We start from the raw sequence: 17,490 nt of genomic DNA on the forward strand, positions 1-17,490 counted from the left end.
AAGAGATGTTACATCATCCTTAACATTGCTCCCTGTAACAAAACAAAACAAAACAAAACAAAACAAAACAAAACAAAACAAAACTTGGAAAATGGACCAGGTAAAGAGTGATCAAGGCCTTGCATTCGTTGTCCACTCAGCAAGAGTGTGCAGGAATCCTCAGGGCCCACGGTGGGTTGTCTCCCTCAATGTTCAGAGCCTGTAACTGAAACTAACCTTATTTCCCATTTGGATATAGCACTATAATTTGTTGTATTTATATCTTTAGCATTTAGATCAACCTAGCTTTGTCTTTTGATTTGCTTTGTGATCTTAGTGAGGTCAGAGACATGTCCTACTTTTTCTTTACTATTTCACAGCATCTTTTATAATGTTCATAAATAGATGCTACTTACCAAGGTCTTTTCAGATAATTGAAGATAGCATGCCTTTAGAATGAATAGCTTTTAGCTTTACGTTTTTAGGGATAATAGTAAACAAGGAATAAATTCTTTGGGAAAATATTTATCTGAACTTATGTGGAGAAAATGGCTTTTAGCCAGAAGCATGTTGTCTCAATCGATGCACTATAAAAAAAAAAAACAAAAAAAAACACAAATTTCTCTTTTGCTCTCCTGTACTTCTAATTACCTAATATCTTTTGGTATTATCCTTTTATATATCTTGGCATGTGCAACTGAGCAAGCTTTCTCATATCTAAGGTTGTATAACTTTATGAACTTTGGCAGGTTACCATAATATTAAAGCCTCTAGATAGAATTTCAAAATGGTATCCAGGCACTGCTTCTCTGTATTTCCTCTTAGACAAAACAAGAGGGTTTTCCGTTTGAATTTTAAGATAATCAGATGCTATTTGATCCTTAGGTCAAATACACATGTAAAAATACACGCGCGCGCACACACACACACACACACACTTTCATTTTCTTCCTTATCCCATCAATGACCACTATTTGAAGGATATAGCAATGAGGTAATCAGTACTTTTTTATCCTGACTAGAAAGGATATGTGCAGTTTGGGGGCAGGTGAGAAGGATCATCTGTGGTCAAGGGAAGAAATAAGAAAATAAGAACAGGTGGCTCCCTAGTTATGTCCTACGTCAGGTAACATGTCACTTTTCAAGTGATTATTGTAAATAATTTAGTAATGAATCATTATGTTCTGTTCTCTACCTCTCATATGTATGAAAATAGAAATTTCGGGCCCACTTACATATATCTAACACCACTCTGTGGATGGATGTCAGATAAGAACTCATAATAACAAAAAGCTTACCAGTAATGAGTGCCACGGCTGCTCTTCCACTTACCTAACAACAAATGGGAATGTGAAATACACAGTAAAACAGCCACCACAGCACGAGTCCTCAAATTGATTTTAGCAAGAAAGCTCCTTGTAGTGAATGCAAACCACTTGATTTACAAGAAAATAGCATTTTATTGAAAAACACAGTGCATCCTGTAATCATGTGTTTATACTCAGGTCACCCATTTGGATGATATTAAAATTTTATGGTTGAGCTGTTCTCTGAATGAGCTGGTACCCTGAAAGCATTCATTTATTCAAGGTTTCTCGTACCCTGAAATATTTTACATTCTTAATGAGTTAAAAGCACTCTGTTCCTGTATGTCTTACCTATTGCTATGTATTGAAGGACCCAAATGTTTAATGACTTAAAACAACAATTTTTTAAATCTCTAATGGTTTCGTAGGTTGGCTGGGTTTGGCTGGGTTGTTCTCAGTTGGGGTCTCTCATCGAGATGAAATAAGATGTGAACTAGAGCTGGCATCCTCTACGGGCTTGACTGAGCGGGATGCCCAGGAAGGATCACTCTTCTGACTTGAAGTTGTTGCTGGTTTCTCCCAGTGGTAGTTGGGTTTCCAGAGGGAGCTTCCCAAAAGGAAGCATTCTGAGATATGGCAGAAGCCGTAAACGTATGACCGAGCTTCGGAAGTCCCAAAATATCCTTTCTGCCACATTCTTTTGGTAAGGCAAGTCACAAATCCCAGTCTAGGTTCAAGGGCCAGAGGAATTAGACTTTGATTCTTGATGGAGGCATAGCAAGGTTACGGTGCAGAAGACTGTGTTAGATGCTCTTTGGAAAATATATTCTGCTATTGTTCCTTAGAGGGTTACTTACCTGGGCTTTGGGCTTGATAAGCAAGTCTGAATTTTTATACTAAAAATTACTTCAGCAATACTAATTAGACAAAACTGACTAATAATAAAGACCTATCTAACCACCATTCTTGTCGACTCTGATGTGGTATCATCATAGTCTAATACAGATTTTCACAGTTTCCAGAATGCATGTCTCTCGTCGCTCCTCTGGTGCTCTTTCTTAACACTACCTTACTATATCCACCGTGGGTCCCTAATTCACACTTGCCCCTTCCCAGGCCAACTGGCTAGTTTATCGCTTTCTTTAAAGCTTAAAGGGATTTCCATGGAATGGAAGGGAACAGTCTGTGTATTTTGTTATTCCTATCAATGTGGAATCCAAATGAATATTCCAGAAATGTACCCTTGCAATTCCTGTCAAATACTAATCCTTTTTATGTATCATGGAGATATCACAGATTCTAATTCCTAATCTCGAACTTGGCCACAAGAATAAATCATTTGCAATCTGAACCTCATATTTTTATATGAGATCAGAAGTCAGAAACTTAAATCATAATCATAAATCAATTAATAAATATGTACTTTATTTTTGTTTTGAGATGAAGATAATGATGCTTCTTTCTACATTTGTATACCAATTTAATGCCAGGTATTGAAATACGGCTTTGAACAAAATGGACAAAAGGCTTTGCCTTCATGAGTCTTACATTCTAAAAGAGGAGTTAAGTTTAAGTTAATTATATTATCTATTATTGTGTGTGTGTGCATTTGTGTATGTGCGTGTGTGTATAAAGTTAAAAGCAACCTCACTTAGGAAAGGAATAGGATCACCCTCACTAAAAGGATATAAGGAATATGTTGGGCATTTTTCCTAAAACAAAATATTAAATGGACATTTTAATCATCATGACTTTTTAAGATACCTTCATATTTCTCTATGGTTTTTAAGTTAAATACACACACACACACACACACACACACACAGAGTACATACATTTTATCTAAATAATCTCTCTATCCTTCACATTGTTATAATATGAATATGAAATAATTTGTCTAGTAAGCTTCATAAAACAAAATATTAAAGCAATATAGTATTTAAAGTTTTTTATAAATCTGAGGAAATTTGGCAGGATTTATTAACTGTATTTATAACATTTTCAAGCTTCAGACACTTAAAGTAGTATGCCCCTTCTTCCCTGCAAACAAGTCACTTTTACGTCTTGCTCGTTTTATAATTTAATAAGTCTTTAGAGAGCACATATGTATTGACATAAACTGGCCAACCTTTTGCTATGAAATAATTCTCTAAAAAGTAACCTTTGTTATTGTACAAATTTAAAATCTTTTTTTTTTAAGGGAATTGAGCGGTAACACATAGTTGAGCCTGTTAGCAAATGCCATTCCCCAAGCCTTGCTGATACCACCACTAGTGATGTTTTTGACAAACAGCAAATTAAACAATCCCCCTCATGCAGCTGTGTTCAGGAATAAATGGAGTAGAAACAAATCAATAATGCCATATAGAAAAGACAAAAGCAATAATAAAATAAAATGGTTTCCTGGTCTCCAAGAAAATGTTACAAATAATGGAAAGAAAACTTAAAAGTATGATTCTAAGGCCTTCATTTGCTAGGTAGGGGGAAAATTATGTTATTTCCCAAAATTTCTTATGAATAGTTACCGTTCTACTACTACTTTGCTTGTGAAAACAGGACCATAAAAATAGGTGATGGGGATTAAGGAGGGCACTTGTGATGAGCCCCCCGGTGATGTGTGGAAGTGTCGAATCACTATACTGTACCTGAAACTAATATTACACTGTATGTTAACTAACTGAAATTTAAATAGAAACTTGAAAAAAACCAGAACCTTAGTAAGAAGAGAAAATAAGAAGTTAGGAAAGTATTGATTCCATTCCTTTCCTTGCTAAGTGAATTTACATTACTTAATTTATTTTTTCTTTTTGTTTTCACTAAAAGGATATAGGAAATAATATGGTATTTTTCCGGAAATAAAACATTGAATAAGTATTTTAATCATCGTGACTTTTTAAGATACCTTCATATTTCTCTATGGCTTTTCAAAATTTCTCATCTTTGTAATATCTTCTGGCAAAACTGCACATAAAATAGGCTGATTTTATATTATTATTGAGGGATGTTAAATATCTTTTTTTGGGGGGGGCAGCTCCATGGTACAAAATATGCCATTATGTAACTCACTACCTATTCCAACATTTCCTTAATATCTAGACAAGCAATTGAAAATCAGTAAAAAAATATATCTACCACCTGGTGTACCATGGTAAGTTTAGGGATTTGAAAAATACTATGATTAGAACAATGAGTAAGAAAGAATAGTAAATAAGACAATTTTATTATACCAAAGGAATTACCAATATATTGTCAAATCAAAGATTAATCCTTTACATATATAAATGTATACACACGTACACCACAGATTCATTTTACACTAATTTACTATCTTCGATGTTGCATTTAATATCACTATAATTACAATGGTAAGCATTTATTAATTGTAGTAGTAAATGCAGTCAGGCCAGGACCCAGATCTTGGTTTCTGAATATAATTTTTCAATAAAATGAACTGGAGCTCCTTAGAAAAACAAGTGTTTCTGATAATGGGCAATGAAAATACAATGTGAGTTTAGAACATCTTATGTACCAGTACCAGAAAGTAAGAAATTGCTGAAAAAAATTGAATGGTAGGGGTATCCCAAAGTTGGATTATTTGAGCAATAAAATAAATAACATAGTATTTGGTTATAACTCGAAGTATAAAAGTAATATGCATGAGTCCAGACTGACATAAAGTAATGACTGAATAAATGAGGAAGGAGGTACATATCTTCCCTAAAAATTTTTTTAATAATCTACATAGTTATTCCCCACCCCACACACACAAGAGGTGGAAAATAATTCCCTTATCCCCCTGCTCCCCAAGACACACACACACACTTACTTGAGTGTTGGTTGGACTTGGTGACTCACTTTTAAATAAGGGAAAAAAATAGTAACTTTATAGTATGGAAACCTGGTTTAACCAAGTGACCAAAGTTAGTATTTCCAGTGGTAAGTTGTGTTAGTTAATATCTTGCATTTTCTAATATGGTGTGATGAGAAGGCATTTCACCTTTTTGGTATTCTTCTCCCAAACCCATAACCCCAGCCTAATCATGAGAACAACATTACACAGTCACATACTTACGGACATTCTACAAAGTACATAACCAGTATTTTTCAAACTGTCGAGGATATGAAAAATAAAAATACCTGTAAGTGTCACAAAACAATTGACCGTAGTTAATTCATAGTTTTTATTCCTCACTATTGTTTGTTTCTCTATCAATTTGGATCTAGTTGAATCTATTTTTGACTAGTTGTCATTGGGACAGATGGTGTGGCAGATATTCATTTGTGTTAACTGAAGCCCATTAGGTTTTTATTTTCTTCACTGGGGCACACCCAGAGTCAAATGCCACAGCCTGCCTTTTAGTTCAATGTGGCCACATGACTGACTTCTGGCCAATATAATACGGTAGGAGGTGGGTGGTAATGGAATGCTCTTTTCAGACCAACACAATAAAAACTTCCCTACCTGTGCCATCAGTCTTGGCCCACCCACTGGCTGAAGAGAGAGGGCACCAAAGATTCAGAATGGTTTGCTTCCTCACTGCAGCTTAATTTGAGAATTATAGTGCTAACAGCCTGAGCGTTTACAAAGTATTTACATATATTGCTAAATTATTTTCTAGAATGGTTATACCAATTACATTCTGTCCAGCAGAGAGTGAATTGCTCCATTTCACAAAATTCTCATGTTGCAAATTCTGTTTTCCTCTTTGTTTTTTCTTCGTTGTTTTGATAGGAAGGAAAATGTCTTTGTTATAGTCTGTCAAATTTGATAAATGATGATGATTATATTCTTAAATATTTATTAGCCAATTTTATTTTTGTGTGTAAACTGTGTAGCTATGAATTAATGCCAATTTTTAAATTGGTATCTTATGGTTATCCTTTTCTTGTTTTGAAAGACTTTCATGTATATTAAGCATGTTACAGCATTTCCTGCCATATATTTCACAAAAATTTTACCAGAACTTGTTATTTGCATCTTACATTGGTTTGTAGTATATGATGTGCACAATTTCATTCTTCCTCTTTGTGCTTCCTCTGCTTTTGTTCTTATGAAAAACATAAACTGAAATTCAATGCATAGTCTTTTATGTTAACTTCTGTTTTTAATATTCATTTTTTACATTTAACTGTAATCCACCTGAAATTTATTTTGTTTTCTATTGTGAGGTAGATTTAACTTTCTTTTTGATAATAAATAAGTAATTAATAGTTTTGTAACTAATTATTGACTAATTCTTTCCTTACTGATGGAAAATCTTTATTGTATAGTATGTTAGAATTATTCTATTTTTTTTAAAGATTTTATTTATTTATTCGACAGAGACAGAGACAGCCAGCGAGAGAAGGAACACAAGCAGGGGGAGTGGGAGAGGAAGAAGCAGGCTCATAGCAGAGGAGCCTGATGTGGGGCTCGATCCCAGGACCCCGGGATCATGCCTTGGGCCGAAGGCAGACGCCCAACGACTGAGCCACCCAGGCGCCCCAGAATTATTCTATTTTTTGAAATGCTGTTTTTACCTTATTACTTTTTTGACATCTTATTTTCTGAAAATTCTAGAGAAATTTAGAAAATTATACGGTTTGGGGTATTTAATTTTGTCAAATGTGATTTGGCTAACTAAACACATGGTTTTCCATTTTTGACCTAATTATTTAATACATTTTTAAATATTTTATCAAAACTTTAATATTGGAATAAGCCAAATTTGCTTATTGCATAGTCTGTTATTATAAAAGTCTAGATATTGTTTACTAGCATTTTCTTTCTTAATTTAGCATCTGAGTTTATAGATGAGTTTTATCTGTGTATGTGTGTGTGTGTGTCAGTATCATCAGGTTTTTATATCGTGGTTATATAAGTCAAGAAATTTGAAGTTCCCTGTTTTTTTCTGTGCTCTGGATCTATGGTCCCTACAGACTGGACTGTAAGCTGCATGTGAGGACAGAGACCATGATTTTCTTGCCCACTGCCTTATTCTTAGTGCCTAGCATCTATCGGCACATAATAGATAATACTTGGTAAATAAATCTACTGAATTTATACTTTTTCTATTACTTGAACGATTAAAAACATTCATGGTTAAAACTTTTCTGAGCTAGGAGCCTTTTGAAGGCAGAAATTCTGTGACAATTTTTTAAAAATTCCTTCATGAACTTTAAAATTTTGTCTAGCAATTTGATCATTTTTCCCTAGATAATATTCTATTTAATTCAAATTTTAAAATGTATTAGTATAGATTTATCAATAGTGTTATCTTATAAATGTACAAAAATTTCACCTGATTTCTGAAATTTACCTTTATTTGCTATAGTTCATAGTTTTCAAGAAGGATATTTTTGTTCCCAACCCAGCTGCATTGTTCTCCTTTTTTGGTGTAACTGACATGTTACTGCTCTTGCGTTCAGCATTTAATGAAAAGAGTCATACCTGACTGTCAAATACATTGGTCCTTCTTGCTCTACTTCGCTAATACCTGGTGTGAGAGTCTTTCTGCCACGTCTACAATTCAAAGGCTCTTTGCTATTTAGTCATTAATGTAGTAAGCTATGCTGGACTGGGACTGCTACTTTCGCTGCATGGTCAGCTATGTCATTACAAGAATTAATTTAAGGATCATTTGAAGCAATCATAAACACTATATAGCCCAGAGAGTATGTACTTTTCCCATGGTTATTCTTGCTTTCATCTCCCTCTGCTACTGACTTTTTTCGGGGGCGTGGTTTGTTATTTCCAGTCCAGTTTTGTCTTGGGATCTGCTGATTATTAGATTTGTAATTCTGGGTATAGTATTGGAAGGCAACAGAGAATGGCTTTGGGTTGCTTAGAAAACTGTTCCTACTCAGTAAAATAATGACTTTCTTTGCTTTACTCTGTGATGGTACCATGTCTCTGGGTAAGAATATGAATTAAGTTTTGATGGACATAATTTATTACCTTGTCCTAAATGATTTTGCTTAATGGCTCCATCTAACCTTTAGTTATCAGAAATTCCCTCTGGACTCAGGCAGATGCCTGGCCATTTATCCTGATTCTCACTGCTTTGATGGCTTTGTTTTCTTTCTTATTTTCAGCATCTTTCTGTGGGAAAATTAGGGATTAAAAATAAGGATCTCCTATCTAGCCAACAATTTAACCTGAATATCATCATGAAATTATTTTTCTCACTTGAGGGAAATTTTCTTGGTGAGGTGTAAGAAGTCCTATATGCATATATACACGCATACAGATACATAGGTGTATCTGTATGTGTATATATATATATATATATATACACATACACACACACATATATATGTTTTGCATAGAAATTTTCCAGTGCTGATAAATCAAGATGGGAAAAAGTTATTTATGAACTTTAATGTAAACTCACTTGGGGACAGAGGACAAACATTTGGTTATGAAGATAATTCAGGGTATACATAAGAATAATTTAAATATAAATTTGAACATGATATAATCTGAATTATAATTTTGATCCCCTAAATTCTGAGATTCCTTGATAGGTGAGAATATTTTAATTTGGGAAAATATGGAAATTATAAGTAATTCTTTAATTATTATTATTATTATTATTTTTTAGAGAAAGAGAGCATGCAAGCAGGAGGTAAGCAGAGGGAGAGGGAGAGAGAGAATCTCAAGCAGGCTCCACACTCAGCACAGAGCCCTACATGGGGCTCGATCTCAGAATCCTCAGATCATGACCTGAGCCAACTAGGTACCTCTCTGAGTGTTTTTTTTAATGCCCCCTTTCTAGACTTGTTAAAAGAACATGCCCTAACTACCTGCCCACTCCCAAATGGGTGGAGTGAGAAAGTCACAGCACAGTGACAACTCTTGCCATCAATTTTCTCTCCCTCTGTGATACTTTCTTGATTTTGGTGGTGAAACCAAGAGTCATGGAACAAATCCTTCATCACCAGTTTTGCAAATTCTTCTACAATATAGTGCCAGGAAGAGCCCCTCCTTATATAATCTGGACTGCTAGGGAGAGAACGAGAGAGAGGAGAGACAGACAGGGAGAGAGGGAAGGGAGACAGAAGGAATGGAACACGCTATGGTAAAGTATTCGAGATACTGCATTTTGGAGCAGCGGCAGCACCAGTAGCTGATCTTACCATTGCTGCTGGTGCTGGTGCTGATACTATCACAGTAGCTGACACACATTTTAAAACTATGTGTATCAGGGCACCTGGGTCGCTCAGTAGGATAAGCATCCGACTCTTGATTTCAGCTCAGGTGTGATCTTGGGGTCACGGGATTGAGCCCTGCATCAGGCTCTGTGCTCAGCAAGGAGTCTGCTTCTCTCTCTCCCTCTTCCTCTGCCCCTCCCCCTGCTTATGAGTGTGCTTGCTCACTCTTTCTCTCTCTCAAATAAATAAATAAATCCTGGGTGGCTCAGTCGTTAAGCGTCTGCCTTCGGCTCAGGGCGTGATCCCGGCGTTATGGGATCGAGCCCCACATCAGGCTCCTCTGCTATGAGCCTGCTTCTTCCTCTCCCACTCCCCCTGCTTGTGTTCCCTCTCTCTCTGGCTGTCTCCCTCTCTGTCAAATAAATAAATAAAAGCTTTAAAAAAAAATTAAAATAAAATATATGTATCAAATTGTGGGCAAAATCAATTACCTTGAAAATCTCAAGTTACTCAGTGAAAATTCCTTTCTATTAGAAGCAAAACTGGTGTCCATAACTTTTTTTGTTGCTATAATTACTCTTTTGTTTTGTTCTTACTATTTTATCATATAGAAGAGAGAGAGCTTCTATATGACATTTTATCATATAGAAGAAGAAGAGTTCTGTATTATTATTTGGAATATTAGTTTTAGCTCATATGTGCCAGTACTCTTGGCATTTTATTTTAAAAGTTGTGTAACAGTTTTATATTTCTCTTAAAACTGTCTTTGTAAACTTTATTTCTGAAATTATAGCATAAAAAATGATGGAAGCATCTAATAAAATGCAAATACTTAAAAACATTTTCAGAAGTGAAAGACAGTATAAGGACTTTTAAAGTTAAAGTGCCACAATATTTAATCGTTAATTTGAACTCAATATTATATTGTAAATAATACAATGGTAGATTGTGATTTCAAGAATAACTTTCACAAAAAAAGAATAAATTTCACAAAAATTGCTCTGTTATAAATAAAATCAGTGGATGAATCAAACATGTATTACATTTAACCAGCTTTCTTGTTGAAGCACATCTACAAGAGAAAATAACCAAAGAATTTGTATGTAATTTCTGAACTTGACCTATATATCTTTATGTGTTTTGCCTTTTCCCAATAAGATATTTTTATACTTGCCCTATTTGGGGCACAGAGAAAAAGTTCCTTGATAGAGAGTTCCACTTTAGGGATTTGCAGAAAATGTGCAGCATTGAGAACAGGGATCCCAAGTGCTCACTGGTTACATTCATATATATTCAGTAAGGGTATTAGTTAAGAACTAAAATAAAATAAAACTAACTTGAAAATAAGGATATTTAACAATACTGAGGGAATAGTGTCCATCTTGAAAGCAGCGCTACTCTAAAGAACACATACCATGATGTGGTCAAAGGTCATGCACTAAACTCACAAACACAGGATACCCTAATGCCTCATGTGATGGAATGAGCAAACATTTAAAAATAAACATCATCAACATCCTGTATTCTGGACCGTATTAGACCATTTTGAATCATTTTGAAGAAGGGGAACAGAGCTGAGCTGCTGCTTGAAAGTAATTTGTCTTTCAGTTCTTATCTAGGAATGAAAATTAGATCTAAAAATTCCATAGCATGGGGCTTTATGATACATATAAAACACAGCAATGAAATGCCACAGCTTTGAAGTTGTTTTTTAAGTGACTCTTTGTGGCATGCTTTGAGATGAGATTGAAGAATGTATATTGGAGTCTCTCTTTCTTTTTTCTTTCTTTTAACATGAACTTTCATTTTGTTTTTTTGTTTTTTGTAATAATATATGCCTGATTATAGTGTAGAATCTTGATGATTCTGTTATATGTACACATACTGTGGTTGCTTAATTTTCATATTATCATCAGAAACTTACTGGAAAAAAACAGTGCCTCTATACAACACTTCCAAATCATAGCTCACTTCCAAAATATTAATTTAATTGTTAACAGTAAGTGGCAATATATTTTATGCAATACAAAAAGTGTAGGTTTTGGAATCATGAACTGAGTCTTAGTCCAGGTCCACTCAGTATTTTTGCAACCTTGCAAAACTGGCATAGCATAAACTCTTAGGTCTCTGATATTTGCTTCTTAAAATGTTTCATGGAGTTAGTAGATTTTTTTCTACTATGACAAAGATTTTCCCATGTAAAGTATTCAGAAATCAATAGTATGTTTTAAGATTAATTTTGAAAGTTTTTGGTTGTGGTAAAATATACAGAACACGAAATTTATCGTCCTAGCTATTTTTATGTGTACAATTCTGTAGTGTTAAGTATATTCACATTGTTGTGGAACCAATCTCCACAACTCTTTCCATCTTGTAAAACTCAGTAAGCAACTCACAGTTTTCCTTCCCCTCAGCCCTGGCAGTCACCATTGTACACTCTGTCTCTATGAACTCAACTAGTCTAAGCACCTCATATAAGTGGATTCATACAGTATTTTTTTTTTGTGACCAGCTTATTCACTTAGCATAATATTCTCAAAATTTAATTGTATTATAGCATGTGTCACAATTTCCTTTTTAAGGCTGAATAATTATCCATTGAATACATATAACACGTTTTATTTATCCATTTATCCATTAATGGACCATTGGGTTGCCTACACCTTTTGGTTATTGTGAGTATGCTATAATCATGGGTCTCTTCAAGACCCTGCTTTCAACTCTTTTGGGTATATACCCAGAGGTGGAACTAGTGGGTCATATGGTAATTCAACTTTCAATATTTTTAGGAACCACCGTACTGTTTTCCATTGTGATTACACCATCTATATTCCTACCCCACTGGTATTCCAACTTTCCATATCCTTGTCAACATTTGTTATTTTCTATTTTTAAATAATAGCTATCCTTTTGGGTGTGACATATGTCATTCAGGTTTTAATGTGCATTACCCTAATGATTAGCAATGCTGAATATCTTCATGTGCCTGTTGCTCTCTGTATTTCATCTTTGGAGAAATTCAAGTTCTTTGCTTTAAAAAAAAAATCTGGTCTCTGTATATCATCTTTGGAAAAATTCAAGTTCTTTGCTTTTAAAAAAAAATCCAATTCTTTGTTTTTTCTTGTTGAATTTTAGAAGTTCTTTATATGACCTAGATATTAATCTCTTATCAGATAAATAATTTGCAAATATTTTCTTCCATTCCATACATAGCTTTTGTTCTGAATAATTTAATTTATAGAGCAGTTTTAAGTTCACAGTAATATTGAGCAGAAGATACAGAGGTTTCATATATATCCTAGGCCCCCACCCATACGTAGCTTTTTTCATTATCAATATCCCCAACCAGGGTGGTACATTCGTTAACAATGATAAACCTATGTTGACACATATACCCAAAGTCCATAGTTCACCTTAGGGTTCACTTGTGGTGATGTACATTCTATTGGTTAAGATAAATAAATAATGACATATATTCATCATTATAATATCATACAGAGTATTTTCACTGCCCTAAAAAATCCTTTGTGGTCTGCCTATTTATCCCTTCCCCTCCTGTCACTTCTGGCAACCATAATCCCCATAGTTTTGCCTTTTCCAGAATTTCATGTAGTTGAAATTCTATATATTCTATAGATATATGAGAATAAGTCTCAATATATTCAGTTATTTCCTTATTTTGGGTCATTCAGATTGCCTTTATATTTTTGTTATTGGTAATGATAACGAAGACTTTAGTTGTTACAAGAACACCCAATTTGCATGCAATTTAATCTTAATGAATAAGTTTCCGAAAGTGGAACCGTTGGCTGAGTGTATGCACATTTTTAATTTCAATAGAAATGGCTACATCACTTTCCAATCAAATGGTATGAATTTATATAACCACCAAAAGTGTATGAAAATGCCCATTTCCCCACGATAATGCCAGCATTAGATATTATCAATTTTCAAATTTTGTCCAATTGAGTAAAAAGAGGAAACTCTTTGCTTTAATTTCCACTTTTCTCAACTTCTGTATCTTTTCTGTTTCCTATTTGTATTTCTTCTTCTACAAAGGGAGGAAGAGCACTTAAACTTATTTTCCCTACCTTATCCTCTGGTTTTTCAGATTTTGTAGTATATAACCTGATCAAAGGAGTAAACACGTGATTCTTCCTTTCATACACCTCAGCAAATAAGAAGCATGAGTTTTGGGGAAGTTTACTGAAAAAGAAAAAACCTCTTGAGACCTAGTTGCTTTTTCCCCCCATTTGTCCTTTGCTTGTTCATTTATGTGTCAACATTGTTTCTTTGTCCCTCGTGTTTGGTAATTCCTGTTACAAAATGAAAATACCAAGTCTTGTTACCCAATTTATCTGCTATACAAGAACTTTTTATGTAGTACCTATAACTAGGACTCCTATAAAGAGATTTATGACTACTTTGGTCACACTTAAATAACTTGGCTGCTGCTGTATATTTTATATGTTGAGGTTAGAAGATTGTTTTGGTATTCAGGTTTTGATATTTAAATCAGCCACTCTAATGTCCTTAGGTTAGAACTCTTATTCTTTAATAGTCAAGAAGCATCCCTTCTCTCTAGGCTTTTTAAACATTAGAGCAAATCACATGGCTGGCTTTAAATTTTTCCAGGTTATGGAAAAACTTTGGTTCTGCTTTGATCAATGTAACACAGTAAACCTCTTATCCTAAGAATTAAATGGGAATGATTATTTCATCATCCAAAAAACAGAAGCTTTCTTAAGATCTATTACCTGTGCTATAGTTGACTCTGTCTTCGAATTTCCTTTGTCTTTATTTTCAGATTTTCTTCATCTTTATTTTCAGATTTGTATTTTTTCTATTTCTTAAAATTCTAGACCAACATCTAAATCAAAATTCACCAAAAAAATCATTTTCTATTACTTTATTTTCATTCTTGTGCTCAGATAATTTATGGAATTTCAAAGTCATTGCTAAGATATTTGAAGTTTTGTTAAGCATCCTTAGAAGCCAGTTTCTTCTAGGTATTACATGTAACAGAAGAATATTTGACATTTCATGGTCAAGAGCTGACTCATTTATAATATATGGTAAGTTTAATAGGTTATGGATCCCCCAGTATAAAATTACAAAATTTTTCCATCTAATAATTCTGTAATAACATATTAGTTGTCATTAGTGGTTGTTAGAGTGGACTAACTCACTATATTTATTTAACAATCTTAAAGATAAGGGTCATCTCATCAGCCCTTTTAAATGGCTAGCTTTTTCAGACACTTTCTAATAAAGTGCCTTCCCAGGCACTAATATGGTCATTTGACACATAGAATAGTTAACATCTACATATTAAATTTTGTTGATTCACGTAAGAACTTAGAATGTGTATGCTCTTTCACACTGAAATATAAAATGGGCTTGCTTACTGCTCTGTAAGACTTATATTTTTTAAAGTTTATTTTATAATTAAAAAATATTATTCACTTCTTATGGATTTTTTCAGGAAGACAATAATACAGGAAAAAAGAACAAATACTCTATTATCACTCAGAAGCAGGAAGTGCTATATTTCAGTGTATGTTCAGTGTATATTTTTTTCACATTTTTTATAAAGTTAGTGTATTACTTATTTAAATTTCCTGCTGTTATAAATCTAAAATATACAGTATATATGGATAGATTGATAGATAGATGTTAAAAATATATCCTCCTCTGCATATTTAATGGCTTCATGATGTAAGGAAAATTTTTTTTTATCTTTTTTTTTTCTTTTATGTTTTTAATCCATTAAAAGTAATATTACCATCCAGACATTCAAAATCAGCAAATGATTTCTTACATTTATTTTTTTAATTTTTTTTATTATGTTATGTTAGTCACTGTACAGTACATCCCTGGTTTCTGATGTAAAGTTTGATGATTCATTAGTTGCGTATAACAACAGGTGCACCATGCAATACGTGCCCTCCTTACTACCCATCACCAGCCTATCCCATTCCCCCACCCCCTCCCCCCTGAAGCCCGCAGTTTGTTTCTCATAGTCCATAGTCTCTCATGTTTCATTCCCCCTTCTGATTACCCCCCTTTCTTTATCCCTTTCTTCCCCTACTGANGATCCTCCTAGTTCTTATGTTCCATAGATGAGAGAAATCATATGATAATTGTCTTTCTCTGCTTGACTTATTTCACTTAGCATTATCTCCTCCAGTGCCGTCCATGTTCAATTGAATAGGCTCAAACATTATTTAAAAAGCCACACTGTTTAACATTTCTTTTATTCTTTGATTTGCTACCTACATTTTACCTTCTATTAATGTTAAACATTTAATTTGTTACTGGTATTTGTTACCGCTAATTAAACACTGCATTGAACATCTTTGTGCATAAAGCTTTTTCTATCATTAATTGATTCCTTTGCTTGGTTTTAGAATTGCAGTGACTGGCTTAGACATTTATTGCCAAGTAGACTTTCAGAAAGACTATGTGAGTTTATATTTCTACTCATAGTATGTGAGGTGCTACGTTACCAATATATCTTCTCATGTTTGAAAAAAGAATATTTTCTAATTTGATAGTTTAAAAATCCCATTTTTAACAATTATTCATTTTTTAAAATAGGATCTTAATATTTTATTATTGGTTTATCTAAATCCTTATCATTTAATAAATATTAACCCTGAGTTTTTGGCTGAAAATGGCAAATCAATACATGCGCTCGACTTATCTCCCTTCCAAAAATTCCACTAAACAATAAAGGAATAAAAGTCATCCCTACATGCACTAGGATAATGGAGAATTAGAAAATACATTAATGTGATTAATATGTTAGCATGTAAAAGGAAAAAAAACATGGGATAGTATCATTAAAGGCAAAACAAATTAACGATAATGAAAAGCATTCCTTAAAACTCAACACCCATTGTGATATTATGACATAATAAGAAATACATATATTTGGTCTCTCTATTCCTGGCACAGGCTCCTAAATCCCTCGGAATTTCCTAAGTGTTGAGAGACAAAAAGGAGTCTTTTGTTATGTTAATGAAGTGGCTTTTCAAAAACAACTAAGGGGGCTGGTTGCCGGGAGAACTAACCTTGTGATTAGAGCATTGGAGCTTTCAGTCACACTCCCAGACTTCTGGGGAAGGGTGAGGGACTGGAGATTGAGTTCAGTCACCAGTGACCAGTGACTTTGCCAATTGTGCCTTTGTAATGAAGCCTCCATAAAAATCCCAAAGGACAGAGTTTGGAGAGCTTCCAGGTTGATGAACACATGGAGTTTTGAGGAGAGTAGAATGCAAAGAGAGGACGTGGAGGCTCCATGTCCTTTTCTCATTTTTTCCATCTGGCTATTCATGAGTTATGTCCTTTTATAATAAACTGATAATCTAGTGGGTAAAATGTTTCTGAATTCTCTGAGCTGCTCTAGCAAATTAACTGAACTCAAGGGGGATAATTGGAACCTCCAATCTATTTCCTGTCAGTCAGAAGCACTGGTGACAAACTTGACTTGCATTTGGCATCTGAAGTGTTTTGGGGGGCAGTGTTGTAGAACTGCGTGCTTAACCTGACAATGCTACCTCCAGATACATAGTGACAGAATTGAGTTGAATTGTAGGACACCCAGCTGATATTGGAGAATTGCTTAGGGAAAAAACCCACACATTGAAATTGGGTGCAGAGTCTTACCCATCAATAAAAACTGCTAGGAACCTAACAATAGTAGGAAATTTCATTAATCTAATTAAGAATGTTTACTCAAAACATAGGACAAACATTACATTCATTGTTATAATCTTAGAAGTATTTCATTCAAATTCAGAGAAAAGACAACAACATCTCATATTTCCACCCCATTTAAAGGCATAATTGTGGCAAAAGGAAAAAAAATGTAGATAATGGGTATGGATTCATAAAGGTTGGAGCAGGAGGATGGACAGAATTTTAAGGAACAAGAACTATGATGATAAACCTATCAGGTGCATTTTTAAATTTGAAAACTGATGTCATTAGGCATTGGATTTGATGAAACATGTGGGAAACTAATGATAGATACATAGAAAATTAATAAAATGAAAAGAAAGGTCAA

At 34.0% G+C, this 17,490-nt stretch overlaps 1 protein-coding gene across 1 annotated transcript in view; it reads left to right on the forward strand.

Moving 5' to 3' along the window:
* STPG2 (sperm tail PG-rich repeat containing 2) overlaps positions 1 to 17,490 on the forward strand; it is a 536,245-nt gene that overhangs the window by 374,425 nt on the left and 144,330 nt on the right. The gene's annotated exons all lie outside the window — the stretch shown is intronic.

Source organism: Ailuropoda melanoleuca, chromosome 11 (genome assembly GCF_002007445.2).
Source record: "Ailuropoda melanoleuca isolate Jingjing chromosome 11, ASM200744v2, whole genome shotgun sequence".
Classification (NCBI taxonomy): domain Eukaryota; kingdom Metazoa; phylum Chordata; class Mammalia; order Carnivora; family Ursidae; genus Ailuropoda; species Ailuropoda melanoleuca.